The sequence below is a fragment of the Ursus americanus genome, chromosome 4 (genome assembly GCF_024610735.1).
Source record: "Ursus americanus isolate L20-20 chromosome 4, mUrsAme1.1.p, whole genome shotgun sequence".
Lineage (NCBI taxonomy): Eukaryota > Metazoa > Chordata > Mammalia > Carnivora > Ursidae > Ursus > Ursus americanus.
In genome coordinates, this window is record NC_142130.1 from 33,939,321 (window position 1) to 33,962,119 (window position 22,799).

The window sequence follows — 22,799 nt, forward strand, 5'->3', positions numbered from 1 at the left end:
AAATTCAACAAGAAGAAGCCCACAAGGAAGGCACGGATTTTCCCTATCCCCAGCCCCCTCTCAGGACGGCAGCCGCCTGCCTTGAAGGCAGAGGCAGGTGCAGCCGTTCCATCTGAGAGCTCTGCCTGGCTCTGTGCGGGACTCAAAATCATCTGGCACCATGGACACTTCTACATTAAACAGTGTTTCGCACCATTTTCGGAGATAACTTACAGGAGGCACAATACAGGTTTCAGTATTGGAACATGAAAATGTAAACATTTTATTTTGTGCTACAATGAAAGAACTTCTCAGTCCAGAAGATGTCCATCTCTCAGCCACTTTCCGAGTTATTCTCTGGGCCCTCAGCCTATGCGGGACCCCTCAGAAACTAAGAGGCCGTCGGGCGGTATTTATGCCTGTGGTTTTGATCTTCGGAAGCAGCTCTGACTAGGAAGAGGAGAAAATTGGGAGGTAATCCTCTCAGGCTTTGATGTGGAAGCCCACAAGGCCAGCAGAATGAAATGTTCTGGGAGGTGTGCAACTAGCCCTGGCTTCCAGGAGCAAAGTCTGGGCCAGAGGACCAGGGTCTGTGATGGCATGGGACATTTTTGGTCAAGTGCCTGAAGCCACATGGGACTCTCACGTTTCCGTGCAGTAGCTGTAAACCCACTTGCACCCCGACCTCCTGGGATAAACAACAAACTGGGTACCAAAGGGCAAGCAGAAAGAGGAAAGGACAGTGCTGAGGTGGGAGCATAACCTTGGGGCAGAGGTAGAGCCAGATCCCATGTTGTTAAGTACAGTTTACAGTTCATCCCGATTCCAGTTACTGCGATCTAATTTACCCACTCCCATGGGAATTTCTAGAGCCATCCAAAAGTAATAACAATAACCCATTGTGTTAGTTGAGTCCTGCTAAACAGGGCTCATTCCTCATAATGACTGTAAATATGAGCATTCACCACGAAGTGTAATAATTGGCCTATCACACCCAGAGTGTCAAACTGACTTGAATGTCAGCTTTGTCCAGTATTTGCATCGCTTTGTTTTTTGTGGGAGGTGCTTGTGATTTGTGTGTGTGTGTGTGTGTGTGTGTGTGTGTGGTAAAATATCCATAACATAAAATTTAGCATTTTAACTATTTTTAAGTGTACACACAGTCCAGTGGCATTAAGTACATTTGTTGTTGTACAGCCATCACCACCATCCCTATCCAGAATCTTTCAGTATCAGCCCATACTGAAAACTGCGTTATTTTTCACACAGACCGTGAGCCACCCCAGACCCCAAAGCACGAGGAATCTGTCTGTCTTCCTGTTCAGTCTTGGGGAGAACTCTAAGATACAATATTATATAGCATTCTAAGATTTACAAAGCGTTTGTCTTCCACGCACACATCAACTTACATATCTTCTGCAAAAGGAGAAGAGCAAGTTTCTGAGAGGGGACAGACTTGCTCAAATAGAACAGTGACAGCAGATGAAATGGGCAAGGCTTCCCATGCACATCCCACTGCACCTCATCACGTCTAACACTGAGGAGGTAGATGAGAAAGGTCCACGGAAGTAACACCTAAGGACATCCTCCAAGGGCAGAGCTGTCTCTTGTCCCACCCTCTACTTTATGTGATTTTCACTGCTTTGAGGAGGGAGAGCCAGAGCTGCCTGAGGGCCCATAAAGAGAAGGCAGTCTCATATACTACATGGCACAGGGTACTCGTTACAAAAGCCAACTTGGGTAGTTTAGCATTTTCTCTCCTCTCCTTCTTCCCTGGCATCAAAACAAACCCACACTCCATCCACTTTTTCACAAGATTACCATAATAAAACCCTCCCCGTGCCCTCTTCCCAACAAACATCTCCCCTATTCCTGATGATCATTTTAAGCAGATTTCTCCTGCATGAAAATGGAAGCAACAAACAGACCCTGCCTAGTGTGATTTCCCCTTGCTACACCTTATAGGGATGGCTTTGCCCATGACTGGACTCGCTGTATTGATTTCCTAGGGCTGCCACAACAAATTACCACAAACTAGATGGCTTAAAACAAGAGAAAAGAAAAACAAAGAAAACAAAACAAAACAAAAAGACAGAAAACCAGAAATGATTCTCTCACAGTTCGGACCAGAAGTCCAAAATCAAGGTGTCAGCACTGCCATGCTCCCACCTAAGGCTCTAGGGAAGAATCCTTGCTTGCCTCTTCTTAATTTCTATAGCTCCTGGCAATCCCTGGCATTCCCGGTCTGGTAGCTATCTCACTCATCCCTGCCTCCACCTTTGCATGGCCTTCTCTTCTGTGTCCTCTGCTCTTACAAGGATGTCGTCCATTGGATTTAGAGCCCACCCTAATCCAGTATGACCCCACCTTACCTTAACTAATGACATCTGCAAAGACCCGATTTCCAAATAAGGTCATATTCTGAGGTTTCAGGTAGACATGACCTTTCAGAGGACACTTATTCCACCCTATACACCTATCTTACATCTTTAAGATGTGTTAAATCCAATTTCTTGTTTTCTTTGGAGTTTTTGTTTTTGTCTTTAGCAGCTGCTCCATTCCAATCCTGTTCTTGGCCACTTTGTTAGAAACCTTTCTGAGGCATCTGCCTCCATTCCCCTTACCCCATTAAACATCTCCAAACCTCACTTTGAAATGGGCACATGGCTGGGTGTTCTACACAACTGATGAATTATTGAACACTGCATCTGGAACTAATGATTTACTATATGTTGGCTAATTTAATTTAAATAAAAAAATAAAAATAAAAAACTAAAATGGGTGCATGGACACCAGGTCAAGAAGGAAATAATAGTAAGTTGCCCAGAGAGAGTTCATTATTTCAAGTATCCATCTCTCCACATTCACCCAAGAAGCAATGTGTGCCCGTCTCACATTCAGCATTGTGTTGGGGGCTATGGGGTTCCTCCCCTCAAGGGGCTTAGAGCACATAAGAGAAGTGAGCTACTGCATAGCTAAATGAGCAGGCAAAGTAAGAGAGTCAAATACCGAAGGATGGAGTAGATGTGTGCAGATGGAGCAGCAAACGACACGGGACAAACTGGGAAAAGGCACGAAGGGACAAATAAGCCTGGTGTTTTCTGGGGACTGTGAACAGAACACATCTGACTACACAATGGGCTTTGCTGCAGAGAGTGGGTTGGATCAGTGATAAAGCTGGGAAGACTACTGTTTATGGATGTGCACCTGATTCTATAGGGCCTTGAGTCCAGGCCAAGAAGACCCATTAAGGTTTTCTAAGCAATTGGGGAGCTTGACTAAGTGGTGTTCAGGGAAGCCAGATCTAGTTGGGTGTGCAAGATGGACTGGGAGGAGTAGAGAGTTGGCAAGGAAGCCCTGGCTGAGAGCCCAGTTAAGAAGATAGGCTTTGAGGCCAGAGCTTTATTCCTCCACTATCAGTGAATCCCTGTCCATTGCAGTAACCTTCCATCAGACACTCAATCAATACAGCCATCCTGACATGGCTGGGGGTAGGGCACCTGGCTGGCTTCCAGCCCTCCCTCCCCATTAACATGATGAGTTGCAGAGGGCATGTCAGGCAGAGCTTTCAGTAAATTCCAGGAATGGAGATCCCCTTCAGACACAAATCCCTGAAGGGAAGCTCAGGAGTGCTTTGCAAATCAACACATGAACGCCTCTTATGGACAATGGCCTGTCCAGAGAGGGCAGAATCAGCATCTCAGCTCAGATCCTGTTTCTTCCCATTGTTGTACTTCCCTAGGACTGGTGCTAGCATCCAGGAGGTAACAAAGTGACCCCAGCTTAGGCACTATTTTGCAGCACAGAACACCATATAAGTGATTAGTGTCTCTGATTAGATGGGGAGCTTCCCAAGAAGAGTGGACTGCCTTCCCCATAAGACTCCCTCTAACAGGGTCCTTACTGTCATTAGACACAAAGTCCAGGGGAGGTTGTAACAAACCCCCACCCACTCCCTCCTCTCCATTCACCCACAAACTCCCCTGCTGGGGACCTTAAAGATCAGAGGGAGAGGTGGAGGTGACATTGAAGGGGCAGGAGCAAACCAGAATACGGTGGGCAGAATAATTTCTGAACTCCACAAGGTACATCTCTTAGCCTCTTTTCTTCCCTGAGGGCTTCTTAGAGAAATATGAGCAGAAGAGGGGAGCTCAAAGTATCAGGAGGACGGCTGACTCCTTTGGCTTCCCTTCTCCTTAAGAAAAGCTTTGTACGCCATCACAGGAGGCTTCCTCTGGCCCCACATCCACCACCATCCTTGCTGGACTGTAGACCAGCCCAGAGAAATATGCCTCAGAAAAGAGCTGTGGCAGGTGCCTGCAGGGGAAAGGGGCAGGCATGGAATTTCCTGAATGCAGCTAAGGTAAAGGGGAGTAAAGGCACACTCTCCATTTCCACCTGCTTTTAAACTGGAAGTTCAAGCGTCACTAAAAATAGATGGTACACAGGACAGGAGTCCACAGGAAAATAACCGTCCTCCAGATTGTTCTCCCTTTTTTAGTAATCAATCTAATTTGAAAGACATAACAACTTCCACCCCCTTTATTTCTGAAAAGAGATGCAAACAGGTGATTTATTTGTACTAAAATTAAACTCCCTCTGTGTGTAGCTTCTTGATGGTATTCATATATTGAATCTGACTCACACTTTTGATGTGGAAAGGTTTTATTAACATAACTACTTATCCCAGCCCACTCCCACTGGGATTCATGGCTCTTGCCCAAAGTACATTTTGGCTATTTCTATGTTACCTTAAATTCTGGCACAGATTAATGTCTCATGACAAGCACATTCACAGATTCTGTGAGAAATTCCCAGCTGTCCCTGGGTAACAATAATGAAGCAAAATTGAAAGTAAGAAGCAGCCTTGGCTATACAAGCGAAGACCCCCGGATTGCAGAGTCTAGAGACCCGGGATCTTATCACAGCACCGTGATCCAGCCACTTGCGTCCTCAGGGTCTCAGGCTCCTCATCTGTAGAATGAGATTGCTGGCCTCACACAGTTCTCAGTTCTCTTCCAACTCTGACTTCCTGTGATTGTAAAAGACATTTAAAAATATCTCCAGGGAAAGAAATCTCACAATATTATTTAGTCATGAGAAGATTGAACTGATGATATCTAATATCTCTGGATTCTAAAGTCTGTTATTCTATTATATACAATGGTTTTTTAATGTGCAAAGATTAGTAAAAAAAATTTTTTTAAACAAACAAAACAGAAGACTCCTTTTTTATTGCCCATTTTAAAAGAACCGAAGTTAAAGAGCCTAAAATAAAACCTCCAGCCATTCTGTGCTCACACACAGAGAAAGTGGGTGGATGAGATCAAAGCTATACAACATCTGGGGTGGCAAAGACTTGTGGTAACTGGGACTGTTTGCTGACTGAAACAAGACACAACAGTTATGAGACACTATACCACAGTCCTAATCCATGTTACTGCTAGACCTTTTGCCATAGAAGGAGCCCAAGATCCCAACATATCAATGACATTATATGGAAAAATAATCCATTCTCTCTTGACAAAGACACAGTGAAGTGGCGGACCCTGGAGCATCAGACCAGCATCTCAAGATACTTAAGAACTTGGGTGGGCCAACCAAGGGATCAGCAGATGCCCAGTTTGGATGTTACTGTATAAAAACTGCTATCCAAGTTGAAGTCACCCTAGTTTACAGGCCATAGATTAGTTCAGGTAACAATGGAGGTACAAAGGGGGTACAATATAGGGACAGAAAGGTAAGATTCATCACCAAATACTCCACTGAATCTGGCCATGGCAGGGAAGAGAGATGGGTGAGAGGTGAGGTCAGGTGATCAAACATCAGAAAGGTTTTGTCAGGCCTCAAGTTTAAGCAGAGACTGTCACTTAACACAGTCAGAAGTAAACTAAGCCCTCAAGGGCTGGGAATAGATTTTGAGTGCTGGTATGCAGAAGATGCTCAACTGTACGTGTTGACCACATGGAAACTTACAAAGAAACTACTGCTCCATTGTTTACTGAACAATATTTCCCATTCATGGTGGCTCAGACTGCCAGGTCAGCTGCAAGAGAGGGAAATGGGAATAAGGGGTAACTTTCTAAGCTTAAAGGTACCTGGACCGGTTCATGTCCCCTGGAAAGAGGATCCCACTTCATCAACCACCCTGGGTACCACTGATGGAAAGGAGCTGTGTTATATGGATGGGTTGGGGATCTACCAGAGACTCAATGTCCTCATAGTCCAAGTTGGGTGGGACTCTTGGAAAAGGGGTATTCATCTATTTGAAGAAATACCCCTTAGCAGCACCCCTTGCCCAGCTGTCTTAGGGTCTTAGAAAAACTAAAAGATTTCAGGTTGCTGGAAGTGGCTGGACACAAACGGCCCTCCACAGAGTCATTGAAATGAATGAACAGTTAAAGTCTCTGGGTGTCTAATTCCTGAGCACTTGGATCAGGCACATGTGATGAACCCCAAGAATAACCACCAGTTAAGCCTGTTTTCAGAGAAGGTGTGCCCTTATGAGGAGAACTAGCATTAGATAAAGTAATGATTGTTTTCAGTTGAATCTTTTGAGAAATTACGTTTGAAACTAGGTATTGCATTCCTTTAAATTCCATTTCTTATGACATATCCACCTTCCAAAAGAGAGGACAGTTAACCAACACACCTGGATTCTATTAGAGATACTTTATTTGAAGAAGCATATCTAAATACAGTCTGAGTCAGTGGGTTTTATATCTGGAAAATTTCTGGGCCTCTCATAGTCATCCATGCCTGTGTCAAGGATTTAGCTAGCCACTTATTCAATACAATCAAACTCAATCTCATACCAATTACTTGGCGGCACCTCCAAATTTTAATACATGGAAACAGACCCACACATATATGGTCACTTGGTTTATGACAAAGATGACACTACAGTGCTGTGGGGAAAGGATGGTCTTTTCAACAAATGACTCTAAGCCAACTGGATAGCAAAACAGGAAGAAAAAAAACAAGAGAATCTTTCCCTCACCACATAGGAAAAGCATTTTCAAATACATTACTGATCTAAGTGTAAAAAGTAAAACAGTAAAGTTTTTTTCAGTATGAAATTTAGAGTAGACACAGCTTTCTTAAACAGGACACAAAAACCACTAACCATAAAAGAAAATATTTTATAGACCAGACATTAAAATTATTAATGTATATTCATCAAAATACACCATGAAGAGCATGAAGAGGCAAACCATAGACTAGAAGGATATATTCGCAATACATTTATCAAAGGATTCATATCCAGAATATATAAAGAACTTCCACAACTCAGTAAGAAAAATTCAGACAATTCAATAGCAAAGATAAGGCAAAACATCCAAAGATTCACTTTACAAAAGACAGCATCCAAATGGTCAATAAACATATGAAAATATTCTTGACTTCATTCACCATCCAGGAACTACAAATACAACAAAACAAAACCCATCCAAAATGTGGCACCACCACATACCTACCAGAAGAGCTAAAATAGAAAAGACAAATAATACCAACTGTTAGCAAAGATGTGGAACAACTAGAAGAATCTTCCCTGCTAGTGGAGATGTAAATTGTTACAACTACTTTGGAAAACTATTTGGCAGGATTTAACTAAAGCTAAACATACTCATACCCTATAGCCTGGTAATTACTCTCTTAAATATATACTCCACAATACTGGGTGCATGTATTCATCAATAGACCTACACAAAAGTGTACACAGCAGCTTTATTCATAACAGCTCCAAACTGGAAAAAACTCAAATACTCAAGTACCTTATACAGTAAAATGGATAGAATAAATTGCAGTATATATATATACAGTAAACTATTATACAGCAATGAAAGTGACAGGTAATTGCTACACTCAGCAGGGATTAATCTCACACATGTAACGTTGGAGAAAAGAAGAGAGACACAAAATAGTTATATACTTGAAGATTCCATTTATGTAAAGTTTCAAAACAGGCAAACTAATCTTAAGGTACTGGAAGTCACCCTGGAGATTAGCCTTGAAGGGAGGGACTGGTAAAATGGAAAGGGACACTGGGGGCCCAATGACCTGGAGTAACGTTCTGTTTCTTGATCCATATGCTAGTTAATGCAAGTGTGTTCACTAGGTAAAAATTCACTGAGTTTAGGATTTGTGTACTTTTCTGGATGAATGTTATACTTCAGTAAAAAGTTTACAACATGAAAACATAAATGCAAATTAAATTTAAGACAAAAAGTCTATGTGGGGAAAAGAATCCATGAAAATTAACTTAAAATCCAAACCCATTAAATGACAGTGAAATTGATACTTTCTTATTGTTGATTTTTCTGTTCTAAAATGAAAACTGGCTTTTTTTATTTAAGATCTATGCCCCACTTTCAAAAAGAATTGGAAGCCACAGTCTTATTTATTGAACAAATACACACTTGAGGCCTTTTTTAGTCTTCATTGGAAGCTTTTAGGACATCAGAATTGTTAAATTTTGCTTGATTTACTTTTACTTTTTTCCCATGTTAATATATGGGTTTTTAAAAATGCAATTTTTCTTGGCTAACACCCTCTAATAAAGATTAACAACCCTAATATTTACATAGCCAGCAAGCAAATTCAGCTGAGCCGAACACAGTCTACCCAATCGGAGTGTTCAGAAGGCTTCAGCCAGTGGCTATCGTTCAGGTCTAACAGGCTCGTGCTCACTGGAAAGGGAAGATTGGGAGCAATTATCTCAGTAATCCAAGCCAAGAAACACAGCCATGCTATTCGGGTGGGGGTGGCGGGGTGGGACAGAGACCAAGCTTGCTCTAGTGAAACAAAACCTGGCAGGCCAGAAGGAGCTCATGGTTTCCTACCTAGAACATGTGTGCGGGCTTCCACCCCTTTTGGAGGAAAGCTTTTCCAGGAGATGGGATCATTCTCTTTCGCCCACCAAACTTAAATTTGTACAATGCCCGTGGTTTATAAAGTTTCCTAGATAGTAATATAAGTCTCTTGCTCATCCTAAAAAGAAAAGAGGGGAATTATTACTATCCCCTTTTTGCTCATGAAAGAACTAAGGCTCAGACAGTGAAGGGACTCCTTACAGCCCCAGCAATGGTAAGACACACAGCAAAGACGAAGTACAATCAGGCACAGTGCTCTGTCTCCTATACCATGAGGTCTCCTGGCTCTCCTCCAAGCCTGCTTATGACAATGAGAACACAATCCAAAGACTTGAAAATAGTTCGGCTAGGGTTATTAGACATTGGGCAAGCTGGAAACTAGACCCAAGCCTACAGACAGTGTTCATACCTTCAGGATCATGCACTTGGAGGCACTGGGAAAACAAAGTCGGCCGGGCGGGAACCAGGACTAGGGGCAATTAGCTGTCCAGTGTGACAGTGGTTCGAATGCTTCAGTCTGACTCTGCTACAGAAAGGTCATCAGCAATGGTAGAAACATGTGCCGTCTGGGCAGGCTTTTCTGCAGAATGGGGAACTGACATCTCTGGATTTGAAACATATGAGATATAGCTCTGAAATCTACCCATGAATATGACAGGTTTGGGGTCTGCTAGAGATGGTATGTTGTGAATACCAAACAGTATAAAGAGCAGTGGCTTCAGAGTCCAGTAGATTTGGCTTTGAATCCCATTGTAACATCGAATAGAAGTCCCACCACTCTCCCGCTTGCTGGTACCTCTCCAGTTTGCAATGACATCTCAAATTTCCAGCTACTCCATCCAATGCTCTTTCAACCATCTGCAGTAAAGGACCAGTTTGGTTTTTGTTTTTTCTTTCATTTTTTGATTCCAATCTGTCACAGACTGGTACTTTCATAAAATATGATAAAAATGAATTACTAGAGAAATGCAATTTTAAAAACAAATGTAAGTCCCTTTTTAAAAAATTTTAGATTCAGACAAAATTACTCTGGAAAATTGCTATAAAAGTTTATCAGTGCTTCCTTTCACTTTCTCTACTTCTCCTTACCGACTGATAACAAACAGTTGGCAGAGCTGGGCCACGGACTGCACCTCAGGTAGTGCCTTCCTGGTACCTCCTTTCTCCAAGCTCCTGATGACATTAGTCACAAAACACAACTAAGTACCTATAATCTCTACTTTTCTTGTCAACTTAAACTCCCCAGCTAGATTGCATGTTCTCTGAATGCCAAGGTCACTCCAGTATGCCTAGGGTCAGACAGATGGTTCACAGGGGCTCAAACCCTTGCTGATAATCCAAATATGAAATAGCCATATTAGTTACTCCTACATTTTCATGATTTAGACAACTTGATAGCACATTTGTGAAAACCTGCCCAATGAACACATTCTGTCCCTTTAGCATCCCGCCCTACTTGCCTGTCCTCCATCTATTTGTGCGGGGGTCTTTTTCACCACCTGCTTTAACTCCATTTAACTGAGATGCACCAGATACCGTCACTGTTTCTCTTCCACTGAGGAACAACGCAGAATAAATCACAGAAAATCCCATTCATCAGAAAAGCTGGTGCTGGCTCACCAGATAAACAGTCTAGGATATGGAGTGCTTCTATTAATTTATTTCCAGGGGACACTGTTATTCTCCCCTCTGTGTCTCTCTAACTCTGGGCCCATGATAGCTGCTCAATAAACATTTGTGTGAGCTGGCCAGAGAGTGCCGGCTGTATCTCAGCGGCTACAGGTCACATTTTCAATCCCACCACTCAGGAGGCAAAGGCAGAAAGGGGCAATGAGTGGCAGTGTTATAGGAAGGAGCCTCGAGCTCACTTAGACCAGTGGTTTTCTCTCCAGGCTGCACAGTGGAATCACCTGGGGGAACTTTAATACCCAGGACTGCCTTTCAGACCCAGAGTTTGTTTTTTTTTATTTTGTTTTGTTTTGTTTTGTTTTTTGTAATGTAATTGTTCTGGAGTGAAACCTGAGCATCAGCATTTTTCAGATGCCATAAGTAATTCCAGTGTGCAGCTAGGGTAAAAAAACACTGACTTTGAATGCCCTCATATCCATGCTGGTACTTAGCAGATGTTCCTTAAATTTTGTTAAGTGGGTGAATGGCTCAATCAATGGAGCAATCCATTGATCAATCTAATTTGATCCAATTGGATTCAAATCCAATGATGTATCCAAATATCAGAATGAGTCTGCAGCAAATGTGGAGACAGTTTGACTCCTGTCTCCTTAGACTCCTCACCTCCAGTGTGCATCTCCTCCCAAGGTCCAGTCTGAAACTCCAGCCAGAAAGCACTCCTCTTCCATTCTCTTGCTGGTGGGAGGCAGGCTTGTTTCTGGATCACTGGTGCTAGGAAATCACGAACGTAGCTCATCCTTACCTTTTTCAAGCAGGAAACTCTTGAGCTTTCTCAAATACACACCCAGAAGGCCCCCACAAATACCACTGGCCTCAACTCATACAGGATGGGAACATGTTATCTCATCTATTTTGTGTTTATTTAATGGTTGCTCTTCGATTGTTTCTGGCTGTCCACGGGTCCAGGATGCTATCTCAGACAACAGACTTCCAGAGCACAGAAACCTAAGAACACTTAGTACAAAGTGACTGGTTTGTAAAAAGTCTAGTAAATGGATGTTGCTGTTGCACTGCTCTAGAAGGAGAGGATGGAAGGGAGTGGGGGCAGGGTGTGAAGTGCACAGGAAGAAGAGGAAGCAATGTGATGTGCCGACCTGGAAGGGGACATGAGATGCTGGCTGCCCACTGTAGGCAGGCACAGGCAACACACGCGATGAGGCACTGTCCACCACCCCATCCCAAGGGGCAGGGAAGAGCTAGCCAAACTCCAAGTTCTCTGCCGGGAATGTGTGCCTGGGGCTGCCCTAGCTTCTGACCCCTGGCTGCTCTCTCACCTGCTGCCACTACTGATGCTATTTTTAGCTGAACAGTGGCCTCTCCCCAGCCTCCTCTTCTCCAGCTTATTTCCATGACCCCAGAGGAGCCACTGAACTTTCATCCTCCCTCTGGACCCTAAACCTTCCACTCTCCCCTCAAGGCTTACACTGAGTCAATTCAGAATGCTACATGGGGATGTTTGGAAAGAGATGAACATAGGGTAGCCGGGAAGTCAATTGTAAAATCCAACACTTATTTTTTTAAACTAGGGAAAAATAAAAAGGAAATACATTAGCTCCAGGGAGAGCACTCCCTCTGGCCCCAAAAAGCAGGTACTTCCTGAGTTCCTCCTTCTCTGCAGGCCTACATATTGATGGCATCCCATCACTAGCACTGACAGGCATTTTCTGGTATATTTCTGTCTTCTCACTAAAAGGGGAAAAGAAAATTTGCACTAATATGGGCACCCCTGCTTCCTGACACTCTGTTAGATTCTATTCATGGTTTTTCTCATATAAATCTTACAATCCATGAGCTAAGTTAAGCGACCCGCCCACGGTCACACAACTTGCAATTAATGGAGCTGGGATTCAAACCTAGTATTATGTGACTTCAAAGCTTACCTTGCACTCCTGTCACCAGAAAGAGTGATCTATCCCCAACCCCATAGACCATGAGCTTCCCAAGGCAGAATTCATGAAGCCCCATTACACTGGTATCTCACTGGGCTCTATAAATCATGTGGATCGACTGAATCACCAGCTTCCAGAAAAGAAAGAGGAAACATAGTCGCCATCCCATGCTAATGGAATATGAAGAAATATGTGCCTTCTTTTCCTCCATCCATTTCTTAGGTGGCTGGAGAAAAAGAGGAAGGCATCCAGCCAAGAGTGGTCAATTAAAGACCATCCCAGAGTCAGTAATAACATTTCCCAGTCCGAGAAGCACCTCTCAACTGTAGGGATTCTGAGAAAATGATTCATTCACTCATTATCCAATGGATATTTACTGAACACCTACTATACGCCAAGAAGTGTACTAGGTGTTGGGGATAGTGAACAAAGTATTCAGCTTCTGTCCTCATAAAGCTAGTAGCTATAGGGGAAACAATGCTGGGGTTCAGAGACGTTTGTGGGGTAGTGGCATCTCCTGACACACTACCTTAAATTTAGAGCTCAGGCAGTTTTGTGGGAGGAGGAGAAGAAGTAAAGGAAACCAAACATGTTGCTATGCAACCAGGATGATATATTCTTAGCCAGAGCAGGCAGAGCAGCAGCATGGCACAGGGAGTGGGTGGGGGGAGGAGAAATGGGGGAGGGGAGGCCCAAGAGTACTGAATGAGAGGGAAAGCGGTGCACAGCGAGCACCACTGCTGCACACACAGGCATCTCCCCTGGAGCAGCTCACAACTGGGCACTGCACAGAATCACGCTCACCAGAGGTAGCCCCAATATTGCAGGGACAGCCCCAGGAACCTCAGAAAGAGGGCCTCCTGCCCAGCTGCAAAAACCCTTGTTCTTGGGCCTGAAGTTAACCTACCAGTATTAAATCCAGGTCTGTACTGAATACAAAGGACAGCATAAAGCCCCTCATGCTTCCTGCCGGGGGGAACACATGTCCAGTGGGGGAGTAAGATGTATAGGCATACACAGAGCATCAACAAGTATTTATGAAGCCCCTCCTCCATGTTCCTTCTGCAAGGTGCAGGATGCTGTGGGGCTGACAAAGACCTCACACTGGTGAGTCAGGGCATGCAGAGGATAGCGTGGTGCTGACAGACACCTGTGGGGACTCAGGCCCAAGTGTTAGACCTGGCTCGGCTGTCCATGGGCTCTGTGCAGCCTGCAGCGAGGCTCTCTGGGCCTCAGTCTCTGGATCTCTAAAATGAGCAGTTCCGATATGGCTGAGTCCCTGATACTATAAATGCAAAAGGACTGCAGAGACAGCAGAATTGAGTATCAAATGGAATGCTCAGGAAGCGCTGTATGGAAGAGGGAGGGATTGAGGATGCAGTGGGGGAGGGAGTCTAATTTTGATTGAGGGCCTCTCATGCACCCTTACCTGACCATAAAGAATCATTTCCCCATTTTCAGACTTGAAGAAGCCCAGCCTCAAGGAGGTTAAGTAACTTACTCACCCCCACACAGCCACAAATAACAGATGTAGGATTCAAACACAGACCCACCTGGCTCCATGGCCTGTGCACTTTGCATTGGATTGCACTGCTTCTCCAAGATGGTAAGGCTTACAGCAGAATGGGGCAGGAGAAGGACTGCAGGAAGCGACAGGGGCAAAGACACTGGCGGGCTGAAAAACGGCCAGGATTAACAAGGGGTGGTTCCTGGGGATGAGGACAGGGCTGTGAGTGTGAGGAGGGTGTGGTGAGCAGAAAGAAGGAGAACCTGGCAGTCCCTAGCCCACACCCTGCATTGCGCTAAATGCTATGGAAAAGAAAACAGTATATTAAACAGTCTGTGCCCTGAATTAATTTGCAACCAGGGCGATAAAATGTGAAAATTAACAATTAGTGAAATATTACAAAAATTGCCAAAGTAGGCATACAAAAATAAATCATAGCACAGTTTAAGTGGGGGAAGTGCTGCTTCTGATCTGGCTGGGCGCTGGGGCTTCTGTGCAGGAAGGGGACTGGAGGTAGGCTTTAAAGGATTCAGGGGGAGGATGGGAGGGGAGAGGGGAGACAGGTGAGGGCCTGTGGGGCAGGAAAAATCTCATCCATAGGAGAAAAGGCAGGAAAGGCACTTCATTTAGAAGAAAGAGCTGGTGGGAAACACTATCGACCAGTTGGGTTGGGTGAGACAACAGGGAGTGAAGGGTCCAATCCTTTACCAGAAGGCTATGAAAAACTACGGCCATGCTTGGGCCGAGGAAAGAAATGGCCAAAAAGGAGTTTAAGAAAAGGAAGACAGCAGTGCTCAGAGAACCAGGGAAGGGACTGATAGGCATGGGATGTACAAGGGTCCCAACTAGGCAGTGGCACTGCGGATGGCAAGGACGGACTAATCTCCCGGGTATTTTAAGGATGAACAGAAAAGTTACAGTGACTGGGGACCAGGAGAAGGGGGAATCAAAATTAACCTAACTTCAAACCAAGAGAATGAGAATCCCATATTCAGAACTAGAGAAGCCCAGCAAAAAAATAAAACTGGGGGGGAGGGTGATGATGAAGTTAATCAGCTTCCTATTAGACATTTTGTCTAAGGTTTCTCCAGGATATTCAAGTGCAAAAATCATGAATCACAAACTCGGGAAAAGGAAACCTGAGACTAGGGGAGGGCAGGAGGGGTCACTCATCACCCTGGGTGAGACAACCCTCCACTGCTCCTTAAGCCCCCCAAGTCAGCTGCTCTGTGGGTTAGGAACTGTATGCCCTACTAAGAGAAGTCACAAGGAGACTGGAAACAGAATCCCTGAACCAACATTTAATTATTCCCATCAATAGAGCCAGAGAAGCTCTCAAATAGGGTCAGGCCCAAAAGAATCTAGTACACTTCCCTCTCTAAGCTGGACTTCTCTCTGTCTCTAGCGAGGGATCACCAGCCTTGCCAGGGACAGAAAATCACAGGGGACCTCACTCAGCTCCTTGGTATAGAGACATGGGATAAGACTTTGAAGTCAGAAAGACCTGGGCATGAATGGCAGCTGTTCCACCTGAGTGTGCATGGACAGATTGCTCAACCCATCTGAAAAGTGAGTAAGACAAGTATCTTAGTGTCAGGCACCTGGCATAGTGTAGGGCATACAGGTGGCATCAGTCACATGTTAGTTCCCTTCACCCCTACCTGAGAGCAGGCCTTTGCATTCCCATTCAGTTCTCAGTGATAGTTTTTCCATTGGTATCTACTCGGAAGGCCTAGTTATATGCTCTGGGACAGCACAAAAAATGTCAGTTTCCCCTTCTACCAGCCAAATACTGATCACGTTTCCCCCGAAGCTGGGTTTGGGGCACCACAAACTGAATTCCATCCTCATGATAAAGTCTGACAGATAATACAGTAAAGGGGGCTATAACTACTCTTCTGTAAATGCAGCCCAGGGCTCCCAAAATATCAACTCCATCTGATTGTCAACAGCAGTTGAAATTCTACCATTAAAGGTCTACTTCTTTAGTTTAACATGCTTCTTTTAAATGTCAAACTTGCCCATGAGGAAAGCCCATGGAGCTGTTACCAGTCAATCATAAGTTATACAATGTACATTAATGGATCAGCTGCCTAGGCTAGCAAGAGTTTTGGTGCTTTGGAGAGGAGGAGGGGGTCGTTTTGGAGCTGAGATCACAGATCCTCTTTCGGGAGGTTGAAGTGAGTCAGAAACCAGTGGGCAAAGGGTCCTGAAAAAGCAAGCTCACAGCTTCACCGGGGAGCTGAATGAGAAGGGTCCTAAAAGAGAACCTGCTGGCTGGACTTACCAGGTGACAGTGTGGGACCCTGGGGTGTAACATGAGAGTGAGCAAGGTGGTACCTCCCTGCACTTCCCAGTACTAGAAGGGCATTGCAAAGCACCATAGAAAAGCCATCTCCACTGCCCATAGAACCAAAATAAAAGGGATCAAGGTGCACCAGGAGAGACTGAGGCGGGAGCCAGGAAGCACTTCCAGATAACGCGGAAACTCTCAGCTCTGCTTTCCTCTCCCCCCTCCCACTCTCCCAACATTGTTCCTTCAAAGTTGACCCATGATCTCCTAACATCCAAACCCCAAGGTTCTACCTCCTTCCTCAGCAGATTAAAGGCCAATGCCTACACCCTCCTTGAAACCCCTGTGGAGGGAAGCCCAGGCGCCCTAGTGTAACCATTCTCATTTGCCTTCTAACTGTGACCCAGACTCTGCCTTGCTCCTCTGTGCACTTACCCCCTTGTCCCTAATAAGGCAGAGGGACCACTGCCCAGCAGTTCTCAGCAAAGCGGGAAGGACTGGTTCCAAAGAGTCTCTACCACACAGGGCCTCGCACCTGGCCAGTACATAGTAAGTTACAGACGTAATAGAGGCAGTCAATGCATTAAAATGCTGGCCAAAGTACTGGCTCAAGAGAATGATACCATGGAAGCCAGAGAAACCTGGCACTCGGTGGGGTTTCTGAGGAAGATCCACTTACTCAACATTGACTCCTGGACTTTGACACACAAACATCCATTCAGCCAATTTTCTCCAAAGAACAACTGGAAAGGAATGCTGTCAGTCTCAGGGCCCTCTGCTTCCTCACTACTCTGGTCCTCCTGTATCCAAGGAGGCATTTTCACAGAGGACTGCATCACCACCAGAAAAGGACCCATGGATAGAACCCAAGAGGAGAGAGCTTCTCTGCCACACAGGGACTCTCCTCCTCGGGGCCAGCTTCTCCAGCCCCTCCTGCTACAGGCCATCTAGCATCCTCCCTGACCCTGCCCTTGCCCGAGATGTCTTTGCAATGAACTCGTTCTGCCACCCTACATCTGTATTGTAGGCACCATGATACAGACCTAGGTGAACAACATCAGAGAACACCACCCTCCTAACCTTTGGGCCCCCTCACCCCGTCGTCTTCCCTTTCCTTCCAGCAGAGATGCCATGCTCTCCCCCAACAAATGGGGAGCTCTCTAGGGACCAATGCCATGATGAAGAGCCACACATCGGTCCTTGACTCTTCCTCCCTTTGTATCCACCACTTCCCTACAGCACCCAGCAGTGAACACCCAGTGTTCACTCTGCCTATGCGGGCCCCTCCCCAGCCCCGTTCATGCTGGTGATGCATAGAACCAAGAGGCCCCAGGAGCATCACAGAAGGGGAAGATATGACTACATGGGGAAAGGTGGAAGGAGAGATGGCAGACAGGGAAGAACTGGAGGAATTCTCTGTGACCTCCGCAGGTTCTGCTATATGCTGTCTTAGCCACCCTTCTCATCTTTGGCCCTGGCCCTGATCATTGAACTATTCCCTTTCATCTGCTCCTCCACCTCTCCCCACTGAGCGTGAAACGCTGAGATTCATCAGATATTCTGAGCACCAGAACCCATGCAAGAAAGTTGCCAAGGCAACAGAACACTCCCCTTTGGTATAAATACTCATGGGTTATACCCCTGAGGAGTAGAGCACAGACACCTCCCTCTCCTCTTTTAGTCAGATCTGACAGACTTCAAAGTTAGGGGAGCCATGACTGGTTTTGACAGGGGCGGGGGTGGAGTAAGGGGGTCCCTCCAGACCACCTAAGTCACTGTCTAGCAGACAACCCAGCAAGGAGAGAGGACTTTGCAATTGATTGTTCATTTCCCACTGGGCCCAGAGGTGGGCATGGAGGCAGAGAGAAGACTGGAAAGGTACAAGCGACGTGAACTGTGGGAGGGGACTTCTGGAACCACAGCACCAGGGCACAGCACCCAGGACAGGCCCTGTGAACCCTGCAATGCCAACCTGCTGAGGCCACTAAGAGATGTCTGGGAACTTATGCTCTGGTTAGGACTGCTCTGAATTCCCTTCTTTTCTTTCTTTTTTTTTCTTCTTTTTTTCCCACATCTTAACATTTATGCCTCTTTCAGGTGGCTAATTGTTGGCCTAAGGTCTGAGGGTACATCCATGCATACACACCCCAGAGACACCCAGGAGAGGGGTTTGTTTCCACAAGGTGGCATTCAGGCCACAACAGGGCAGATCACATCTAGGGCCTGTGTCAGGCAATCCTCACTCTGAAAGCAGACACAGGTGGATTGGGACAGAAATAGTGCAGGACAAGAGGCACAGACTGCTCAGGTTACTTTTCCTGAACCAGAATCAGCTGAGAGCCCACGCCAGGGCCAGCAGAAGAGGGCTCGCCACATGAAAGGACACATGTTTGCTGATGTTTTAATACCTTCCTTCGTATACTCAGATGGGGGCTTGGTCATCCCTGTCCCCAGTGCCCACAGTCCACAGCCCAGGCAGAGGGGCAGGGAACAAGGAGCACAGAACAGGATCCAGAAAGGTGATCTGCTGCCCAAACTATCATGACCCACTCTGACTTCAGTCATAAACTCTGCTAAACACTGTTCCCAAGGGTCACTGATAGCCATAGTCAACACTCTTTAGGGCCAAGAGGAAAAGAAAGAAAAAGCAAATGGCCCTGCTCAGACCACCCAGCTTGGCAGTGCCATTCTCCTCAGGCAGAGGTCGCTGAGGGGCTGGCCATGGGCAGGGCTTGGCTAGGCGTCCTCTGTTGGGGTTAAAGGCCAGGCTGGTTGGGAGCTGGCTGGGAGCTGCCAGAAGCATGTTTAGGAATCACCAGGGTATCCCTGCATTTATGGTGACACGGGCTGAGCCATCCAAGTCTGAGGAAGCCCAAGGGTTTATCTTCTTTGGGGGGGTCCCATTCCTGGATGAGTGCCATATGGCTCTCATGCCATGCACACCACCTCTCCCAGAAATAAGTAGACCTGTCTGGGGAGGGAAGGGAAGGACGGCCTCAGTGTAGCCAGCAGTGGAGGGTCCTCACTCAGTGAGCTCCACAGAGTTGGCAGGAAACATGCCAAAGCGGCTATCTGGCCCGTAGCCTGCCACCAGCCCTCATGGACAACCTCAATGGCAGTGATGAGGTTCTCGGGGTGGAAGGAGATCTTGGTATCCTCGACTGCCTGGTAGGGCCCAGGCACAGAGCCTTTTCCCACTCAGCTCTGGGTAGTGGGTCACGTGCTCAGAGCCAGCATCTCACTGCTTGCAGCATCAGGGCCTGCTCATAGACAGTCTCCTGCTCTGGGGCCTCCTCTCCCGTCTGCGCCAGACACACAAGAGTGCTGGGTGCTGGCTCCTAGCGGAGATCTGCCCTGGGCCTTGAGAAGGCTTAGGGCAGTGCTCAGTTGAGGTGGGTCTTTTCTTGGGTGGGCTGCTTCTGCAGGAAGGGACCCCTCGGTTTGCCTGGCTAGGGCTGGAGACAGATGTGGTGGACATGGCCCTCTCCTTCTGCTTGAAGATCTCCCATGTATGTGTTGGCTGCTGACAAGCAGACTCAAGCTCTTCTGTGTTCCTTGAAACCACTTCCTGCTGCTCACACTTCCTCTGGGGTCCAGCCTCACTGCCCTGCTCCTCCTAATAGCACTACTCCGGGCGGGAGGCCTCTCGCAGCTGCTGCTCCCAGTGCTTCTGCTCCGGCGGCTGCCACTCCTCCTCTGCCCACCGCTTCTCCTCCAGCCTGCGGTTCTCCTCCTCCTTCTCTGCTTTGGCCCAGAAGCGGTCTCTGCCAACCCTTTTGATCTCAGATATGGCATTGGTCTTCTGGTACACAGAGCCCACTGGGGCCTAGGGGCCCATGTCCTAGAAACAGCTGCTCTCCCTGTGGAAGGCACGGTTGGCACCGGAGGCCCTGACCACCTTCTGCATGAGGCACTCAGGCTCCATGTGTTCCTTGGTCCTTGCGTTGATAGTCACACAGACCCCCTTCAGAAAGCTGGCCATAATGATGACATGCTTGGTGCACACTCCCTTCTGCACATAATTTACACCCTCACCTGTCCAGTTGATGAGGACAAACTTGGGCAGGCCAGACTTGGGATTCTTCACCCTGCAGAAAGTGTACATCAGCTTCCCACTGCTGAGCTCCTCCACTGTCTCCTCCAGGCACCCTCCCCAGTGCCGGCCACATGGATGTCATTGCTGTTACCCTCATGGTTAAAGAGAGCCCAGTCAGTCGGGAACTTATCAGTGACCACTCCCATGTAGGCCTCCTGCAGCACCAGTTCATTCTGGCTCAGGTTTGCAGCCATGACTAGCCCCATAGTCCCTGCGTCACCACCACCCTGACCTCTCTCATTTTCCAGACTTCCTCCCAGACCCATAAAAACACAAATTACACAACAGACAATGCTAGGATCAAGCATCCATGTCCCAGTGCTGTTCAGGGAAGACTGTGCCTTCCATCCCTGCCCTAAGCAGACACCATTCCATTCAGATGTCCATCTGCCACGCCCTGCATCCAACCCACACCCAGAGCATCATTTTTAGTTCATTCCCTTCCCTAGATCCCAGTCCTCCCATCTACAAAAAGTAGTGGAGGGGGGCTTTCCTCTCCTCCTTCCAACCTCCAATATTTCCAGAAAAGAAAAGAAAAAACAAAATGAAATTTTATGTGTGAGGACTCCTTGGAGAAAGACTTCTAAGAAGTAGTCAGTACCAGCAGTCCTACTGCCAGAAGATAGGGGTCCCCAGAAGGATCCCCAACAGTCCCAGTTTTCATTCTTTGAGGGAGGGATGGAACAACAATCCAGAACAAGTATCTTACATTCATTTCCCCTTTCCATCCACATCCTCACCATTGCTTCCCACAAAAATCCATTGTACTTAGCCTGAACTACCCACACATTAGCAGCCACACCCAACATCACTCAGTCCATTATCACTACCCATCTCACACTCACTCGGCCTGCAGGACCATTGGCCTCAGCCTTCCCAAAGCCTTCCCCAGCCACACAACCCAAAGGACTGCTCCCCCAACTCTTGAAGACCTATCTGCACCAATTATGTGACAGGTCATACTCCACATTTTATCATTTATTTTTTGGAGGCCCCACATGGCATTTAGAACAGTGTTGTGCACACAGCAGGCACTTAAGTGAAGATTTGTTTTAGGGTGGACTTCTAAAAATCATTCATTGTTCAATAAAACCTGGCGACTTAAGTCTCCAGGTATCCAAGACATCCCTCCAGAAGGAGAATGGAACCCCTACATCCCCTGCTGCATTTGCCAACATAGCTCTCCTCCTCCCCCTCTAAACACCCCATTCTTGCCCAGACCTGAAATATCCTTTCCGATTCCAGTTACCCAAACTGTCACAGCTGCCCCACACCACGAGCCTTTTCCCCTACTCAGGATGGCTCAGGACTCCACTCCCCAAACTCTGACATCACTAAACCATCTCCTGAATTTCCTGTGGAGCACAGACAAGGTGTGATGTTAAAGCAGCATCACCAGCTTTATAACAAACACTTTGGGACATGTACATCCATGGCCATCTTTTGTCAGGTCATACCTTGCACCAGCAGTCTGTGTCCTGGGTTAGGATTCTAGGACCTCTTAGCAGCCTTGAACCTCTACCCAGAATTTCTGAACATGCAACAACCACTAGGTTTCCTGGCAGGAAACTGGTATTGTCTCTCCCTATGAGGAAACTCCAAAGACCAATGAGTTCTACCCTCCTCCTAAAGGTTAAGCAACATAAGGGCCACCCCATTTGTCCTCCCAGGCTTCCTGACAGTGGGCCTAGAATCATGGTAAGAGGGTGGGCTTTGCTACCAGGCAAGCCGGGGTTCAAATCCTTGGACAATTTGGTGATGGGCCCAATTTAGTCAGCATCTACTGAGTGCCTACTCTTGTTCCAAGGGGTCAGGGGCTCTTATAGTATGGTGCTCAGACCAGCAGCAACAGCAGCACCTGGGAACTTGTTAGAAATGCAAATTCATGGGCCAACCCCAGACCTGCTGAATCAGAAACTCTGAGAGTGGGGCCAGCAACTTGTGTTTTAACAAACTTTCCAACTGATTCTGATACACACTCGAATTTGAGGACCACTGATCTAGACCCTGGGGATACACAAAAATGAAAAACCTACAATCTAGACCAGCAGTTCTTGTCCCTAGCTGCACATTAAAATCATCTAGGGAGCTTTTAAAATATTACCAAAGCCTAGTCCTATCCCAGACCAATTCCCTTAGAATCTCTAGGAGTGGACAAATAATCATAATGCAATGTGCGGAGTGCAAAGATTGAACAAGTGTGCAATGAGAAGGGAGAAGGCAGTGAGGAGATCAGAGGAAGTGGCTTCACTATATGTGCCTCTGTTTTCTCATCTATAAAATGGGGATCATAATGTCCATCTTACATGGGATGATGTATATAAATGCCTGGTATATAGCAGATGCCCAGTCTGCATCAGTTCTCTCCCCTCCCCAGACGAGGCCCCTTGCTGACTCTGAGCTCGGCAATTAGACAGATGTATTTAGAATGTCCCCTCTATCAGTTCATCATCGAGGACCCCAGCCACGAAGG

At 46.5% G+C, this 22,799-nt stretch overlaps 1 protein-coding gene and 1 pseudogene across 21 annotated transcripts in view; both read right to left on the minus strand.

Annotated features, from left to right (window-relative positions):
• The window catches only part of KALRN (kalirin RhoGEF kinase), a 637,031-nt gene that overhangs the window by 514,455 nt on the left and 99,777 nt on the right, over positions 1 to 22,799 (minus strand). The gene's annotated exons all lie outside the window — the stretch shown is intronic.
• LOC123802183 (drebrin-like protein pseudogene) overlaps positions 1 to 22,799 on the minus strand; it is a 29,945-nt pseudogene continuing 7,146 nt past the window's right edge.